Source organism: Callithrix jacchus, chromosome 2, assembly GCF_049354715.1.
Source record: "Callithrix jacchus isolate 240 chromosome 2, calJac240_pri, whole genome shotgun sequence".
NCBI classification, from domain to species: domain Eukaryota; kingdom Metazoa; phylum Chordata; class Mammalia; order Primates; family Cebidae; genus Callithrix; species Callithrix jacchus.
This window is the reverse complement of record NC_133503.1, coordinates 186,664,187-186,683,675: the sequence shown is the minus strand read 5'-3', so window position 1 is coordinate 186,683,675 and position 19,489 is coordinate 186,664,187.

Below are 19,489 nucleotides of genomic sequence, written 5' to 3'. Positions count from 1 at the left end.
TTATTCCTGAGTTTTTATTTTCATTAAGCATATATTAGTTTCTCAGAGAAAATTTCCCACATTTATTGATATCCACCTAAAGAGAATTAGCCTAAAAATTCTTAGATGTGCATATACATAACATATATAAAATAAAACTTCAGAATACTTTCAAAGAAAACAGTTCTAAACCAACTAAGCTTAACTTCTAAAACTTAGTTCTTAGAGTAGTTGTAAATAAAACTTTAGAATAGTTGTATTTAGAAAACTATGAGTGGATATAAAAATATTATTGGATATTAGCAATAATTTTCTTCTGTTTGAGAAAGAATACAGTTCTTTTTCTATAGAAAGTGTTCTAGCTGCATAATTTGAGCAATTACTAACATGAACATTAAATGTCATTCATTTCACTTCTTAAAAATATGGATAGGTTGATATTTCAAATAAATTAATTATTGTCAAGTGTATTTGAACACTGCTTTATTCTTACATTTGTTTGGCATAATTTGCTCATTTAGAGACATTTTCCTATATTCTTTTACATCTTAATCAAACTAAATTTGTAGTTGTTCTTAATGTGTTCTTAACACAAACTATAATATAAAGAATCAGAAACTAATGGTGAATTTCCCATATATCTGCATGGGGCATAATATGAAAGGTAGAATATATATTTAAAAACAACACATTTCATGTGTTTTGTGTTTTAAAAGATGAGACTTAAACTTTTGAACAATGAATATCTCTTTATTACTATCGAAACAATAGTTTATATTAATGGAATAATAGTCTGGGTTATTTCTGGTGTTAGCACACTGATACTTTTCGTAATAATCAGATAGAAATAACTTCTAACTAATCAGTATATATTATAAATTAGGGAACACTTTTATACACAATGCACAGTCGCCTGTTTAAATTTCACAAATACTTTGGTAAAATAACCATTTTACATACAGTTTAATTCACAATGTAAATTGAAAAGTGGTAATAGATAAATAATTCAGCTATCTGAAATTATTTAGTGAATGATATCAGAGACTATGTTTTAAATTTTCCTCTTTTATATTCCAAATGGTTCATGATGAACGTTTTTTGATGGTTCAGCCTATATCTCAGCAATTTTATTTTTCTAGATGTTTACTCATAATGCAGAAAATTTTATTTTACTTTCACGCTGTCTTCTGCACATAGTCCTTCATACCTTAGAATAGACCGTGAGTAGCAATGGGGGCTCTGTGACTCTTTCTTTGGTTCCAGAAATCAGTTTGCTTAAAGCAACATTGTAACTCAATTAAATGTGACAAAATGTGCAAAGGGGCCAGGCACAGTGGCTCATGCCTGTACTCCCAGCACTTAGGGAGACTGAAGTGGGTGGATCACTTAAGGTCGGGAGTTTGAGACCAGCCCGACTAACATGGTGAAACCCGACTCTCCTAAAAATAATTTTTTTTTTTTTTTTTTTGGCCAGGCATGGTGGCTGGCATCTTTAATCCCAGCTACTCAGGAGCCTGAGGCAAGATAATCGCTTGAACCCAGAAGGCAGAGGTTGCAGTGAGATGAGATTGTGCCACTGCACTCCAACCTGGGTGACAGAGTGAGACTCAGACTCAAAAAACTACAGTTATATATATAGGCAAAGAAACATTAGGTAAACTTTCTACCATAAATTTTAGCAAATAGATGATTTCTTGTTTTCCTGATTATTATCAGATTTCTGTAAATGTACTGTTATTGTATCTCAACAATTAAAATACGTTAAAAATGTGGGAGTCAAATTTACATTGCCAGGAATGGTTTTTTAAAATAACCTATATTTCTGATAATATGTCCTAGACTGAAAGTAAACTCTATAGCCAAGACATTCAACACTCCTTTTTTTCTTTCTCTTAGTACTCCATTACAAAATCAACATATTAGCAATTTATAACATATTAAAAAGAAACTATTACAGAAAACTCGGCAAGAATTTCAACTGTAATAACAGAGTAAAACAGGCTAACTCTCAGATCATCAAAGTATATCCTTACAGGAAGTCCAACTGTGCACTGTTTCCAACAGGGACCTCTCAAAGAAAAAATGACTCTATGAAGGAAAAATAAAACAAGCAAACTTCACTCAAATTCAAACAAGTATAAATCAGAAATTTACACTTCATACTTACTATCACCCAAACTACAATTCAGGGTAAAAACATTTCATCAAAATAAAGACAGCCAACTCTTGACAATTGATATCTAATAGTATTGAAATTCCTATTGAAATGTATCAGAATATTTTTTGGAAATTGCTCCATCTTTCTCTCTTTTAGTTGCTATTTAGTATTGGTATACATGTATGTACTAATGTAAATTTGCAATTATTTCCTACACTTCTTTATTCTCTACAACGTCTTATTAAGCAAATTCAGGTTGGGTTGCTAATAGACAATAATTTTATATATTTCTTCTTATAATATGTTTGCAATTCAATTGAACCTTTTGGTAACACAAACCGGGAAGAATAAAATGAAATGGATATTTCAAACAGTGTGAAACACTGGTAAAGTCAGAATTTAGCTGAAATAGAACTGTTTGCATACATTAAATGATATGGATCAATTACATTCTTCTGGTTTTCTCGAGTTCTGGGCTATCGTTTAGTCTGATCTGTGGAGTGTAATTAGTATAGAAAGAAATTATGGATGCAAAAGGAATAAAAATAACGCGCTGGATCTAGCACAGTGGTGGGCATATCTACAGTGAAGCTCCTGGAAAGGTTAAAATGTATTCATTCCTATATATTTTTAGAACTACACTGACAAAGTTTATAATGGAGTGTGAAAGAACTAGATCAGATCGATCTTCTACGTTCCAAAGTGCTCTAGCTGAACACTCCTAGGGGATCATTTAATGTTTATAATCCTTCTTATTGTAGTGGGAATTTGAGAAATAATTGCTGGCAGGTGAGAATGAATTTCTTTATTGTTTTTTGCTGAGTTAAGTAGATTAAATCAAGGTTACCTGAAGTTTTCTTCTTCTTCCTTTTTTTTTTTTTTTTTAAGAAACAAAGAGGATTCAGAGTCTCTGGAATGGCAGTAGACCCCTGAGGCAAACATAAATGACAGCGCCATTTGTTGTTTGACTGAACTTCATATTTAGCGCTCATTTCAAAGGTCTATGCAGAAAAAAATATGACTAGGTATATTATATCCTTTTAGAGGCAGTATAAAAGCTGGAGTCAGATATTCAGATCAATGTCATACCTAATGCTCAGAAATTTAAGTGGATATTTAGATTATACTTTTCGGATATAACGGTATCATCATTTTAAAATCAGTTAAACATATTTGGAACAAACCTGCTTGCTAAAAGCCGAATTACAAATATGATTTATTTTCAAATTGATTTGAAGCAACTATGTTTTTATTTCTGCTTCTTCCATTTTTAAAAACTGTAAGTCACATTGTCTATCACATTCATGTAGCAAATGATTTTGCTCTGAATAACAAGCATATCATATTGAAAGCCTGAAAAAAATAACTGTAAAAAGTTATGTTTAAGAATGATTTATTTTCTGCTTGTAATAGCTGTAACATTGAGATTTGGTGAAGGAGAAAATGGAGCTGCATAAATGAGTTTTCTTTTTATTAGCTTCACCTTTAGATTACTGCAACATTCAATGAATAAGGACTTTCTAGCCAACTTACACTTATAAAATCAACAGTGATGGTTTAAATGTCAAGATATAGTTAACACAATTTTCCAAATTGTGTTTATCATGTATGTTTAAGCTCTTATGAGCTTAACAAAATGAAGGAAATGAATAGAAATTCAAATATTCAATTTTTATGGTACTTTACACAGTTCCAAATTGTTTCACAGTCATTATCTCATTTAATTTCCCCTCAAGGAACTAGTGTTAATATGAAAAATGGGTCTATCCTTGTTATAGTAACTCAATCCAGTCACCCAACCATCAGTGCAGCTGCCATAGGAATAAAACATAGATCAAAAAATGTAACTGTTAACATAACATGATTTGTTATTAAACAATTAATATTATTGAACTTTCTTGTGAGATTTCAAAATATTTTCCCAAGCATACCATATTCTCAAACTTTCATTCTCCATTCTACGATTCTTCCAGCTCCTTGAGAGATCAGCCAATTTATCTTTAAATCTCATTTTAATATCTTTTTCCTGTGAAACTCATTCTTTATCATTCATGTAACAACCTTATATTATCACTGTTATCTTACATATCTGCAGGCTCTTTATGTGTTGAGGACATTTCTTATTCAACTTTATATTTTAAATGTAGGGTTTAGGGACTGGCAAATATGAGGCATTTAATAAATAAGTGAAACAGTTAAAACAAAACATACAGTAAAATCAAAATTTGTTATAGAATATATTTTTTCTGAGTATAGTTTTTAACATCAATACATTTTGTTCATATTTACGTAATTTATTCATGATTGACTTTCTAAAGAGTATTCTAAATATGTTCACTGTAATTATACTATAAATGACATGTCAGAAACATGTTAATTTACTGCCATAAAATGTTTTTAAAAAGCATTTTTATAAGTACAGATTAGATGTTTATATTCTACAAGAAGATAAAAGTGAACCTACTTTGACATTTACAAGTATACTTTTCTGAGAATAATTTAGAATCTGAATTTAGGTAAACATAGGTTGAGGCATGTTTTTTCCTCAGTTAATATCTGTTACTTTAAAAAACTGACATTCCAGTTTTGGTCTTTGTAAAGATAATTGATGTATATAGCCTCAGTGATATTGAGAAAACCTTGCATCCTTTATCCATTGTTGCATAACAAAGCAGCACAACAACCTTAATGTAGTTTAAAACAGTATTCTTTCTCACAATTCTGTGAAATGCTGTATTGGTACTCCTGAAATTGCCTGGAATCACTAGGTCTCACTCGTGCTTCTACAGACAGAGGCCAGATCTGCTGGACGCTGGACTCAGCTGGGACAGTTGGTATGACAGGGCATCCCTCTACACCAAAGTCTTTAGACTTGAGATTCTTCAAGCTTAGAAACCTTACAGAAACATTGTATTAGGGCAAATCCAAATGTGCTATATTATCCAATGTTCTGGAGTCAATGTAGAAGTAGAATGTATGGAATGATAGATAAAGGGAGGCAATTTCATTGGGATACATTAAAATAGATAAAATTCTACCAGCCACTTGATACTGGGATTTATATATTTCACAAGTGTATGATTAATTAGACAAATTGTAATAATTTTTCAGTGATATGGTATTTATAATTAAAATCTGATATCATACTCAGGAGAATGGAAAATAGTGTATTTTGAAAAATTTAGAGTAAACAAATTACCCTTCATATGTTAGCTAACATAACTCAATTTTTTGATCTTCAAGTATTCACTTTCTGAAAACAATGGCAAGAAGAATTGCTTTAATAATTTTTTGAAACGTATTTATTTATTTTCTGGCTTTATTCAGGCATAACTGGTATATAAAAATTGTATGTATAAGATGTATAACATACAAATTTGAAATATAACTTGATACATCATGAAGTTATTATTGCAATCACATTAGTTAACACATCCATTACATTACATGGTTATGAGTTTTTATGTGGTCTTTTCCCCAAAATTATGTTGGTTATAGATAGTCTTTTGTGATTTCATACTAATTTTGATTGTTTGGCATGATTTCTGTGAAAATGTCATTACAATTTTGATAAATTTCACATTAAGTCTGTAGATTGCTTTGGGTAGTAATTTAACAATAGTGATTCTTCCAATTCATGAACATGAGACACTTTTCCATTTTTAGTTTTGTCTTTGTTTTTTTCTTTAATCAATATCTTGTGGATTTCATTGTGCAGGTCTTTCACTTCCATGGTTAAGTTTATTACCAAGTATTTATTTTATTCTTATCACTATTATAAATGATATTTGTATCAGTCCATTCTTGCGCTGCTATAAAGAGATACCTGAGTCTTGTTAATTTACAAAGAAAAGAGGTTTATTTGGATCACTGTTTCACAGGTTCTACAGAAAGCACAGCTGGGGAGGCCTTAGGAAATGTAAAATTATGGCAGAGGTGAAGGGGAAGCAGGAATGTCTTACATGACAAGAAAAGGATTAAAAGACAGGAGAGGGGCTGGGCACAGTGGCTCAAGCCTGTAATCCCAGCACTTTGGAAGGCCAAGGCAGGTGGATCATGAGTTCAACAGATTAAGACTATCTCGGTCAACATGGTGAAACCCCGTCTCTACTAAAAATACAGAAAATTAGCTGGGCATGGTGGCACTTGCCTGTAATCCCCGCTACTCAGGAGGCTGAGGCAGGAGAATTGCCTGAACCCAGGAGGCGGAGGTTGGGGTGAGCCGGGATCGCACCATTGCACTCCAGCCTGGGTGACAAGAGCGTAACTCTGTCTCAAAAAAAAAAAAAAAAAAGACAGGAGAGGTGCCACACACTTTTAAACAACCAGACCTAGCAATAACTCACTATCACAAGAAGCAACACCAAAGGGAGACTTACCCTTATGATACAGTCACTACATACTAGGTCCCACTTTCAACATTGGGGATTACAATTTGACATTATGTTTGGTCAGGGACACAGACCCAAACCAAATCATTCTGTCCTTTTCCCCTCCCAAATTTCACATCCTTCTCTTATTTCAAAATACAATTAGTCTTCCCCAATTGTCTTCCTAAAACTTATCTCAATGTTGTACCAGAGCAAGCATAGAAAGTCAACACCAATACAAAATTATGTCAAATTGCAGAGTCTTTACTGCTGGTGGCCATGGAGGACTCACATTTCTCCAACCCGTGGCCCCGAAAGGAGGGTGTCAAGACCTTTTATGTCCGTAAACCACCTACTAGGCAGGGGTGGGGGCCAGTGGACTTTGGACATTCTGTAAACCACCTCCTGGGTGGAGGTGAGAGTGAGGGGCTTTGGACATTCTGAAGGCTAGGGGACTTTGGACATTCCAATTTTTACTTAAGTGGTTCACAGAAGTCAAGATAAGCATTAGTTTACACATTGCCAGGGTAGGGTGGAAATTACAGACCTTAGTTACTTATTACAAGTCACAGAGGCCAAAATGGCATGGGTTTGGACCGCTTGCCTGTCACATCAGGGTTACAGACAGCAGTTTCAACAGAAAGCAGAGGTATGGTTGAGGTAAGCAGTTTTATGGGGATTTTACCATGTCACATCATTCTGGCATTAACTCAAATGCCTGAGGTCCAAAATCTCATGAGACAAGGCTAGACTCTTCTGCCCATGAGCCTATAAAATAAAAAACAAGTTAGGTACTTTCAAGATACATTCGTGGGATAGGCATTGGTAAATACTACCATTTCAAAGGGAGAAATCAGCCAAAAGAAAGAGGACACATGCCTTGTTCAAGTCTGAAACCCAGAAGGGATGACATTAAAACTTAAAGCTCCAAAATAATCTCCTTTGACTCCAAGTGTCACATTCAGGCCACACTGATGCAGGAGGTGGTCTCCTCAAGCCTTGGACAGCTCTGCCCCTTTGGCTCTGCAGGGATCAACCCCAGTGGCTGTTCTCAAGGGCTGATGATAAGTGTCTGTGGCTTTTCAAGGTATATGATGCAAGCTGTTGGTGGATTTACCTTCCTGGGGCCTGGAGAATAGTGGCCCTCTCCTCATGGCTCTATTAGACAGTATCCCAGTGGGAATTCTGTGTGTGGGCTCCAACCCCACGTTTTCCCTCTGCACTGTCCTAGTACAGGTTCTTCATGAGTGGACATCCAAGCTTTTCCATACATCTTCTGAAATCTAGGTGGAGACTCCCAAGACTCAGCTTTTGTACTCTGCACACCTAGAAGTTTAACACCACATGAAAGCCATGAAGTTTTATGTCTTGCACCCTCTGAAGCAGTAGCCTGAGTACCTGGAGCCCACTGAGCCATACCTGGAACTACAGCTACCAGGATTCAGGGAGCAGTGTCCTGAGGCTGTGCATGGGGCCATGGGACTGGCCCACAACACCTTTTTTTACTGCTAGGTCTCCTGGTCTGTAGTGGGAGTGGCTGCCATGAAACTTCCTGAAATGCCTTTAGGGCCTCTTCTCCATTGTCTTGGTTATTAGTACTCCTCTTCCTTTTAGATATGCAAATCTCTTCAGCTTGCTTGAATTCCTCCCCTAAAAATGGGTTTTTCTTTTCTACCACATGGCCAAACCATAAATTTTTCAAACCTTTATGCTCTGCTTCTCTTTTAAATATAAGTCCCCATTACAGGTCATTTCTGTGTTCACACATCTGAGCATAGGCTTTTAGAAGCAGCCAGGTATCATCTTGAATGCTTTGCTGCTTAGAAATATCTTCTGCTAAAATTATAAATCATCTCTTTCAAGTTCCAAGTTCCACAGATCACTAAAGCAGGGACACATACCATCAGGTTCTTTGCTAATGCATAACAAAAGTGACCTGTGCTCTAGTTCCCAATAAGTTCCTTATCTCCATCTGAGGCTGCATCAGTCTCACCATCTGTGCATCTCACTACCAGCATTTTGATCAAAGCTATTTGACAAGTTTCTAGGACATTCCAGACTTTCTCTCATCCTCCCACTTTCTTCTCAGTCTTCAAAACTACTCTAATCACAGCTTTTTACCAATTTCCAAAGCTGTTTTCACATTTTCAAGTATCTTTACAGCAATGCCCCATTCCTCGGTTCCAATTTTCTGTATTAGCCCATTGTCATACTGCTATAAAGGAATAACTGAAATTGGTCAATTTATAAAGAAATTACATTTACTTGGCTCACAGTTTTATGGGGTGTACAGGAAGCATGGCTTGGGAGGCCTCAGGAAACTTACATGGTAGAAGGTGAAGGGGAAGCAAGCAAATATTTTATGGCCAGAGCTGCACAGAAAGAGAGAGGAAGGAGGTACCATGTTCTGTTAAACAACCATAACTTGTCATAACTGACTCACTGTATTAGTCCATTCTTGCACTGCTCTAAAGAACTAGCAGGCAATTTAGATAGAAAAAAGGTTTAATTGGTTCATAGTTTTGCAGGCTGTACAGGAAATATGGCTGAGAAGGCCTCAGAAAACTTTCAATCATGACAGAATCAGGCACATCTTACATGGCTGAATCAGGAGGAAGAGAAGGAAGTGACAGATGCTACACTCTTTTGAACAACCCGATCTCATGAGAACTCACTCCCTATCACAAGAACACCAAGGGAGAAATGTGCTCCTTGATCCAGTCACCTCCCACCAGGCCCCTCTTCAGACACTGAGGATTATAATTTGACATGATATATGGGCAGAGACACAGGCCCAAACCATACCAGTGTTGTTCTAATAATTTATTTCAAAATGTCATTCCCCTTATTAATTCCATATTCTTTTCCTCACATCTTCAGGCAGCCACAAGGGTATTCTGTTTGGATCTCTCTTCAATAATGTAATAGCTGTTGCTATGCAAGAAGTTCAGATAGCTAGTAGCTTCCAGATGTGTCACCTGGAACATCTATCTTTACTTAGAAGCTGACTCCATTCTCTTCTTGATCAGCTGCCCTCCAAGAATAGACAGTGGCAGAGATATCAGGGCCAGGCCATATCTACCCTAAATATGACTTACATAACAGATTATCATTGCACTCTATCTTCCTGTTATGGTGGCCAAGACATTGTCAGATAAAAATTTTGGCTTATCATTCTTGTTCAATTCTTCTTTCTCCTTGCTTTCCTTTCTCATGGATCCAGTGTTCTCTGAGGTCCGGAAGCTATCCTTGACTGATTTTGCTTCCTTCTCTTCTATTTACCACAGGTGTTATTCTCAATGAGCTTCCGACAGAATCAGATTCCCAGAGGACATAACTGAAATATATCAGTAGTAGTTGAGAAAGCAGGTGTGGTAAGATAGGGTTTGGGGACTATATATCTCATTGCATTGTCAGTAATAGATATCCAATCCCAAGAGGCATGCTAAATATAGATAGTGTCTGGAAGAGAATGGCAGTTCTACTGTTAAATATTGTGATAGTGATGGCTTGGGAAAATAGTAATTTAGATGTGACTGTACTCACCAGCACAATGATGCAAGCATTCAAGAAGTACAGAAGTGCAATGCAAACAAAGGATATTTCTATTTGTTGGTTGTTATTGTTTTATTGATATCCAACAGAGTAATAATGGAAGCTTAGGACAGTAGACAAGCAATTCAAAACAAAGTGTGAGGACCAGAGGCTTTTTTTGGTACATTAAGTGGAACTTTTATTACCCAGGAGGAGAAGGAAGAATGGCATATTATATTTAGATTTATCCAATTTCAAAATAACTCGTAGTTCAACTGAAGTAGATCTGTTATGCCAAAGTTGAACCCTGGTGAGAAAAGCCTGGGACCCTGACATAGAGAATAGAGATATCTGAATCCTTGAAAATTTTAGCTCGGCAGACTACTCTGAACTTACACACTCTACAGAGGTTTCACACATCTCCCATTATAACCTAGCAATCCTTTTGTGCAGAAAGAGAATGTGGAACTCTATCCTTATGTTTTCCACAGCCAATAGTTTAATAATTAGGGTTAAGCCACAGCATAACCAAATTGACACCATGCCAGGACTAATAAAGAAGAAAGAACTTTAAATTAATGGACCTGCAAAACTTAGCCACTGGGTTTGTCAAAAGGAACAGAACATAAAACTGGATAAGCAACATTTTATTCACAGTATATTGTCTCAGGATTTGGAATTTAACATTTTGGCAAGGACCTCAAGGGATATCTCATAGAAGCCTAGAGAAAGCAAACTTTTCATGCTGAACAAAGTTGAAATGCCTGAATTGATGTGACAGACAGTGAAAGAAGAGATATCAAAGTTCAGGAAAGCGGCCATGCTGGAATGGATGGATTATGTGATGCCAAAAGAACATCAGAAGATTACGTTGTAAGGAGGCTCAGAAGATACATCATTCATGAAGGTTATTGGGAACGTTCCTGTGGGAGAGACACTGACATCACTGGGAAGTCTTGGCCAGGGGTTAGTACAGGAGAATCTGCCATAGAGCTTGGCATGTTGATTGCCATGGGGATAATGGCATATCAAAGGAATAGAAGCCCTGTGACCACTCTTAATGACCCAAATCTGGGAGGCTGATCACAATTACAATAAGAAGTGGCAAAGTCAGAGTGGTATTCAAGCTGCGATTGACACATAGAAACTTGATAAGATGTTTAACAGAAAAAAGCATGCCTGAGAACAAAATACATGAAGCCAGCAATGTTCTGCTGAATGTATATAATGAAAAGAAAGAAAAAGTGGATGAATCGGAAGCTAAGGCTAGCCACTCCCATGGAGTCATAATCTTATATTCAGTTTCCAAAACCAAGTCAATTTCAGATCCAGAATGCACTGATTAGAGTGTCTAGGTTCCTAAGTGGAAGGATTCAGCAACATCACAATAAACAGAAAATGAATTCCCCCAGCCCTTCCCCAAAGCCACCTTCAGCTGTTTACATAGCTGATACATTAGGTAATAGAGATACTAGAAATATCAAGATAAATTGAATACACAAGTATGAGTGAGCCTTGATACTTGAAGACCTGAAGCATTGTCATGGTGTTGCCAGGTTTTGGAGTGTAGGGGAGCATTCAGCTCCCCTGAGAGGATGTTTTTCCAGGCTCTCTGTCTTTCATTCACCCAAGTATGGGAGAGGAGACCACAGCTCAGTGCCCTCACAAGGTAAATACTGAACCCAAAAAGTTTTTGCAGTCGTGGTTTATTTAGGCAAAGAGAGAAAAAGGAGGAGGAGAGAGAAACAGCTAGCTCTCACACTGAGTGAGAGAAAGAAAAGCCACTCTCACACTGAGTGACAAGGGTTCCCAGAGGGGAAAACCAGAGAAGGAAAACTCCTCTCACACTGAGTGAGAGAATCCAGAAAATTGGAATCCAGGAGAGGAAAGCAGCTTCAAGAGAGATGGAGTTTAGGAGGGGAAGACAAGCTTCCAGGAGAGAGTGGAAGGGGACTCCAGAAGTGAAATCCCAGAGATGAAAAACAGCTTCCATGAAAGGAGTGTGGAAGGGGAACCAAGTATGGAATCCACAGCTTCCACGTAAGGAGTGTGGAAGGGGACCCAAGTATGGAATCCACAGCTTCCACATAAGGAGTGTGGAAGGGGACCCAAGTATGGAATCCACAGCTTCCACGTAAGGAGTGTGGAAGGGGACCCAAGTATGGAATCCACAGCTTCCATGAAAGGAGTGTGGAAGGGGACCCAAGGATGGAATCCACAGCTTCCACATAAGGAGTGTGGAAGGGGACCCAAGTATGGAATCCACAGCTTCCACATAAGGAGTGTGGAAGGGGACCCAAGTATGGAATCCACAGCTTCCACGTAAGGAGTGTGGAAGGGGACCCAAGTATGGAATCCACAGCTTCCATGAAAGGAGTGTGGAAGGGGACCCAAGGATGGAATCCACAGCTTCCACATAAGGAGTGTGGAAGGGGACCCAAGTATGGAATCCACAGCTTCCACGTAAGGAGTGTGGAAGGGGACCCAAGTATGAAATCCAAAGGGGTGTGGAAGAAGGGGACTTTTAACCTCGGAGGAATTCCCTCCCTCTCCAAGTCCCCTGGCCAATGATAAGAGTTCCTTTGAACTTCCGCTGGAGTGAATGACTTTTTGATTCTTCCCACATGCATGTAAATTAAAACAGAAACCGTTAAATCTCTTGGATGGAGAGACATGGGAGGTGAGCACCGCACTGGGAATTTCTTGCCCTTGAAACTATGGGTCCCTTGTGGACCCAGAAAGAGAACACATTCCCTCAATGGCTTCCTTATTCAACTAGGGGCATACAGGAAACAAGTAATTATCGGAGTTAATATAGTTTGGAGATTCATCCCTACTCAAATCTCATGTTGAAATGTAATCCCTAGTGATGCACATGGAGATAACTGGATCCTCAGGGTGGATCCCTCATGAATGGCTTGAGCCATCACCTTGGTAATAAGTGAGTTCTCATTCTGAGTTCACATGACATCTGGTCATTTAAAAGTGTGTGGCACCTACTCTCCAACTCTGCTCCTGTTTTTTGAGCACCACGGTTTCTGTACAGTCTACAGAACCAGGAGCTAATTAAACCTCTTTTATTTAAAAATGACCCAGTCTCAGGTATTTCTCTGTAGCAGTACAATGATGGCCCAATACAGGAGTTATGGCTAAGGTTTGCTTTCACACTGAGCCACCGGTCTGAGGATCCACCTTGTTCTATCCTCCAGGCCCTGAATGTACCATTTAAGTTAAAGTACTTGGCACTTAGATTATACCTCTGCTGAGCACTTGATCTTTATATTAAGGGCTTTTAGAAGAGTAGGGAAGGCCAAGTTTCCAACACTACCCCCATCTTCATCTTGAAAGTAAATCAAATCCAGTATTGCATCTCTAGAGGGGCAAAAGATGGAGGAATGTTGGCTACTTTAAAGATCTAAATGAGGCATAGCAGTAATTCCTGTCATATCTCTGTTTAACCCATTAATGTGGCCTTAACTGTAAGGGATCCTGGACAATGGCCATAGAATACCATAGTTTCAACCGTGTGATGATTTCAATCATAGATGTCATAATAAATATAATTGAATGGATAAATATGTTTCCAGCTATATAGTATGTGATCACTAATTTGACAAATATAAGTCTACTATGGAGAAACAATCAGGAAGTTTTCTTATTTCCATGATTTGGACTAATATATATTTTGTTATATATGTTAGTCCTATATATATTATATATAGTCTGTGTGTGTGTGTGTTTGTGTGTATAAATATATATATTTGGTTTAACCCAGGGGTCTATTAACTATCATTTCCTCTGTCATAACATAGAGCCCAAAATATCTGAATCATCAAGACCTAGGAGAACATTGCGTTGACATTTCCTTCATGCATTTAACTATATTACCTTAGGTTATGTATGAGGCCAGGTACAGATCAAGACAGAGAACTAAAAAAGTTTACAGGTTTGTTATATTCACAGTTCCTTCAAACAACAAGGGGGAAGAGGCCTCTGAGTAATACTTGAATATGGCTTCTGCAAGAACAAAATGACAAGGCAGGAAAAGTATGTCTAGAATTGGCTAATGCAAATCATTTAAGTAGCATCTGGAGTATAGAGGCTGTCCCTGGTTGTCTGGTATCTGATTCTGCTGGAAGTATTAGGGCTGATACATAGTGGCCCACAGTTTGGTGACCCATTGAGGGAAATGGTTGAAGTGTAGACTTAGCCACTCAAAAAAGGCAACTTATTGGCCTTTTGCTAGTGCATCAAAACTGAATCAAGACAGAACACAGAAAACTGTGTTACATCATAATATGAGGGTTATATCAGGAAGTCTAATATGTGTATATATCAGACATGAGCAGTAGCAAATGATGTGGTAACTGCACCAGTGCCTAAAAGAAAAGGAAATGAAACATGAAAGACAGTTATTGAATAGTACCAGGTATATGGCTATATGGTAAAAGCAAAAAGTATAACTATATATGTACACATGTTAACTCCCACCAGAAATAATCCATTTTTGGAAGAAGCCTTGGACAACCAAGAAGACAAAATAATGTCAATTGATACTGCCCTTTCTCCATCTTCACCTGATTGGAACAGCTTTATTTCTGGAAATAGCATAATGGGCACATGAACAGAGGGACCGCAGTGGGAGATGGAGGGTACACACGGGCCCAACAACATGGGCTGCAAATGTCAGGAACATCCACCTGTTACTTCTTCTGTATCTTTATCCTACCCACAGCAAAGACCAATGTTGAGCCCTCATTATGTTGCTGTTCCCTGAAGAGTTTACCAAACCATGTTAGAGTTCTTCTTTACCTGAAGGACCATTAAGTTGTCTTCAATAGAGTAAACAATTCTTCCGAGTATAAATTTGCCTTTACTGCCCATGTATCATCATCCTCCCTCAACATTCAGGGTTATTGAGTGAGTAATCCAGATATGAAATCCCACACAAAATAGTATCTAACCAAAAAACACACTATACAGTAAAGGAGATACAGGTATGAGCCCATAACAATGGAATCCAATGGTTCTAGACCATAATGCTCCATTCAAATGCAGCTGGATTAATAGTGTTAGAGTCACCTGAAGGCAAAGCGGAGACAATACTCTGTGAAGGTGAGATGCCATTCTCCAGGATTGCCTCAACACTGAATCAGAGCCTATATATGGTGAGGTGTGTGTGTGTGTGTGTGTGTGTGTGTGTGTGTGTATGTATTGTGCAGAAAGAACACAGAAGTGTACAAACCAGTGGTTGGTAGCAAAAGTGGCCCTACTTGCTGTAATTCCCATGTCTGTAAATAAGGACTCTTCGAGGCTAGAGGGTCTGAACCCTAACTGTTGTGCACTCTTGCTAAAGAACATAGCAAAGTCACATTCCCTACAAACTCGTATTGCCAGTTGGGCACTTTGAACTCCTTATGTTCAGGGAACCAAGCAAGGAGAATAGCCTTCTTTGAGTATGAATAATTGATCCTAATCAGATGGAGGAGGTAGGGCTGCTGTAACACCATGGGAGCAAAGAATAAAATATGTGGGACTGAGGTCATCATTCTGGTTCTTCTTGTTATTTCATTACCAGGCTGTGACTATGAATGGAGAAGTGCAGCACAAATAGCCTGAGAAGGTATGTTTATCAGAGTCTAAATTCTCTAACTGGAATGTTTGAGACTTACCACCAAGAAGCCAGAGGATCCCATAAAGGTGACAAGCCAAAGCCAACAAATTTAGAATGGATAGTTCCAAGGGAAATAATGGGTACCAGTTGTGGCACCAAGGACAATTACAGCAATTGGGGCTAAGAATGGATAGTGCCAATGGAAATAATAAGTTCCAGTTGTGACACTAAGAACAATTACAGCAATTGGGATTAAATGTATTCTATTAATCTCCCTCTTCATTTTCTAGAGGCACCCATTAGAACTCTAGAGGAAATGCTGTCTCCATGTGTATGTAGAAGTTTATTCACATGACATAGGAGTGGAACTGTAGCAACCATGGAGATGCACTCCTTGGGGCTTCCTTAAAGTAACGTAGTTAGTTAACATCAAGACTCAGTGCCTTCATAAGATTCCTTAGCTTTTGAGATGAGGCTATGTTCTTCTCAGTTAGCCCAAGCCAATAAATGACCTTTGCAACTCTACTACAGACATGCTGTTTCTCTCCAATGCAGGACATGTCTGATAGGCGACCTTCATTCTCAAGTTACTCATTGGGTTGACGTTGTCAGCTCTACATTATGGACCGCTGTTGTAGATGCTCATTCTATCTTCAGCCTTCCTCATGTGTCACATCTGCACCATGATCTGAAGGATTTCCCTTCCCAACTCTTTGACTTCTCCTTTTAATCTCTCACTCACATTATCCTCCAATAAACTGTGCTGACTCAACTCCATTCCAATGTCAGCTTCCTGGAGGACCAATATGACCCATCTCCACCAAACTCACAACTTATGGGAAATAAAGTTTTTCTTAGTCTTTGAGTTAATACTTTGTGAAAATGTTGGTACTGTGTAATTAGCATTTATCATATCTACAAATATATTGCAAGCTTCCTCTGGTAAGCAGGGCTAATTTCTTACAAATCATATGAATTGAAATTCTCCAATTTATACATTTTTCTTTTGTGACACAGTATAAAACAAGAATTCTTTGTAGACACCAAACTGTATTATATGACCTCATACTAGACCATTTATTGCAAGTGTTGGCAATAGAAGTTAGATCATAGAGGAAAAGAGGCTCTTATGAATGTGCATCAGAGCATATTTCTGAAATGAATAATCTAAAAGCATTTTAGTGACCAATTTACAGGAGAGTAATTGAAAAAGTTACTCTGGAATTAACCTTTACTGCTGCCAAATTTCTATCTCAAGTTATTCAAATTAAGAGTGTGTCTTGCAGACTATTTATCAAGGCTTTACTATTTCACTTTAAAATCAAATTGATTCATCTTGCTCAAAGCACATAGTGTTTCCCCGGAAGTTAATTTACAAACTGATTCTCCTTCGTGAGGGGATAAATGAAAGCCAACAAACTTTCTACTCTGAGAACACTGAAGAAACATGTTCTCTTTCCGGGTCCACAAGGGGGCATAGTTTTAAGGGCAAGAACTTCCTAGCACCATGCCCCCCTCCCATCTTTCTCCATTCAGGAGATTTAACTGTTTAGGTTTAAATTTCACCAGTAGGGGAAGAGACTAAAGTCACCCCAGCAGAAATTTAAAGGAACTCCTTTCATTGGCCAGAGGAACTTGGGGAGGTGGGAATTTCTCCCAGGATAAATTCCCCTGCTCCTTCACCCACACCGGATTTCCAGCTCTCTTGAATCCCCTCCCACATGGTGGGAGCTCTCTTTCCCCCTCTGGATTTCCCCTCTGGGCCCCCCTTCCACTCAGTGTGGAAGCTGTCTTTTCTCTCCTGGATTCCATCTTTCTGGATTCTCTCCCTCAGTGTGAGGGGAGTTTTCCTTCTCTGGTTTTCTCTGTCTGGGAACCCTTCTCACTTAGTGTGAGAGCTGCTTTTCTTTCTCATTCAGTGTGAGAGCTAGCTGTTTCCTTCTCTCTCCTCCTTTTTCTGTCACTGCTTAAATAAATCACTTTTCTGCAGCACTTTTGGGATCTGGTATTTATTTCACGAGCTCACTGTGCCATAGTCTCCTTTCTGATTCTCGAGAGAGCAATAGATCAAGAACCTGGAGAAACATCATCTCAAGGAAGCTGAGGGCTCCCCTGAACCCTTGAACCCTAACATATTTCAATATTTACTTTTCTTCATTTATTTTTGTAATTGAACAAAATTGACAATGGAAGAAAATTGTGAACAATAAAAGAGAATGTATCCAGATGAGATAAAAGAAATTTCTGTGAAGAAAATTAACGTAGCAAGTACATTCTTTCTCTATATCCAAATTGCCCTCCTGCAATGACTTGAAGGTTTGGAATTTATATGGATAAAAACATAGAAAACAGATTTATGTACAAAAGCAGTTTCATAGAAAATGCTGGAAGAATATGGTTTTGTTTATTGCCTTAAATAGAGTGGCATTTACTTTGGCAACAGCCTGCAATATATCTCTATTTCAGTGCTTTTGTGAAAAGCAAGATCTGTAAAGTAAGGATTATTAAATACACAGCAAGAAAAGCCTAGCAAGATTTGCATTTACCAATAGGTAGACAGGAAAAGCAAAGTTTTATTATTAGTACAAGCACAGTCTTATCTAGAGAAACTCTATCATAACCTGTAATATTATAGATCAACACCAGAATCCTAACCAAAGAAATGAGGGCTGTTTACACTTCAATAAAAGGAGTTATGCTCAGATACAAAGTGAGATATTTTACAAAGAAGAAGGGCTGTTGATTGACCAGCTGAAAGCCATTTAAGGTTCTGGTATGTAGCTTGTACAAGCAAACCATGATGGGATGACTATTTCAGTAGAGCCAGACCTCACAACATGTCCAGGCAGCTTGGTCATTGCAGTCCTGATTTAAAGACTACCATTTAATATATTAATACCACTAGTTAGAAATCTAATAAGGAAATTTTTTTTTCTGCCAGGATGAAAATTTGGCAAGGTCATGAAATAAAATGGGTGAAGTTTCTGTTAGAACTTTCTAAAATACTAATACTGGCAAAGAAAAAAAGTAAAACAAACAAAAATACAAAATCAACTTTATTTTGAAATACTGTCAACAGAAATAAATGACCAAAAATGTTTTTAGTTAATAAAATTATATACAAGGCAGATTCTTATGTAGCTTCAGATTTTTATCATATTAAATTATGATACATGTGCATCCTTTATGTTAGTTTGGAAGGAGACATAGGAAATAAAATAATTTTTCAAACTTAAGACTTTTCTCTGTTAACCTTGAGTCTGAAATGCTGAAATACAGATTTAAATAATCTTAATCAGATATAATGTACTAGTATTTGAAACATAAAAATAAAAAAGGAAAACATTGGATAATGAATACTCCATAAAAAAAGAAAAGTAATTCTTTTTTTTTTTTTGAGACAGAGTCTCACTCCGTCACCAGGCACCAGGCTGGAGTGCAATGGCACAAAAAAACTAATTCTTTTGAGATTTATTCCTTTGTTTCAATGTTTGCTATTGAAAGGTATGTTGGAAAATATTGGCAATAAAGTAGAAAAACTCAATGCACAAAGTTCTGCTCTTGTGCAGTTCACAGTATAGTGAGGAACAGTGCTAAATTTAAAAAGATAATCAGGCTAAGGCGGGTGGATCACGAGGTCAAGAGATCAAGACCATCCTGGTCAACATGGTGAAACCCCGTCTCTACTAAAAATACAAAAAAATTAGCTGGGCGTGGTGGCACGTGCCTGTAATCCCAGATACTCGGGAGGCTGAGGCAGGAGAATTGCCTGAACCCAGGAGGCGGAGGTTGTGGTGAGCCGAGATCGCGCCATTGCACTCCAGCCTGGGTAAC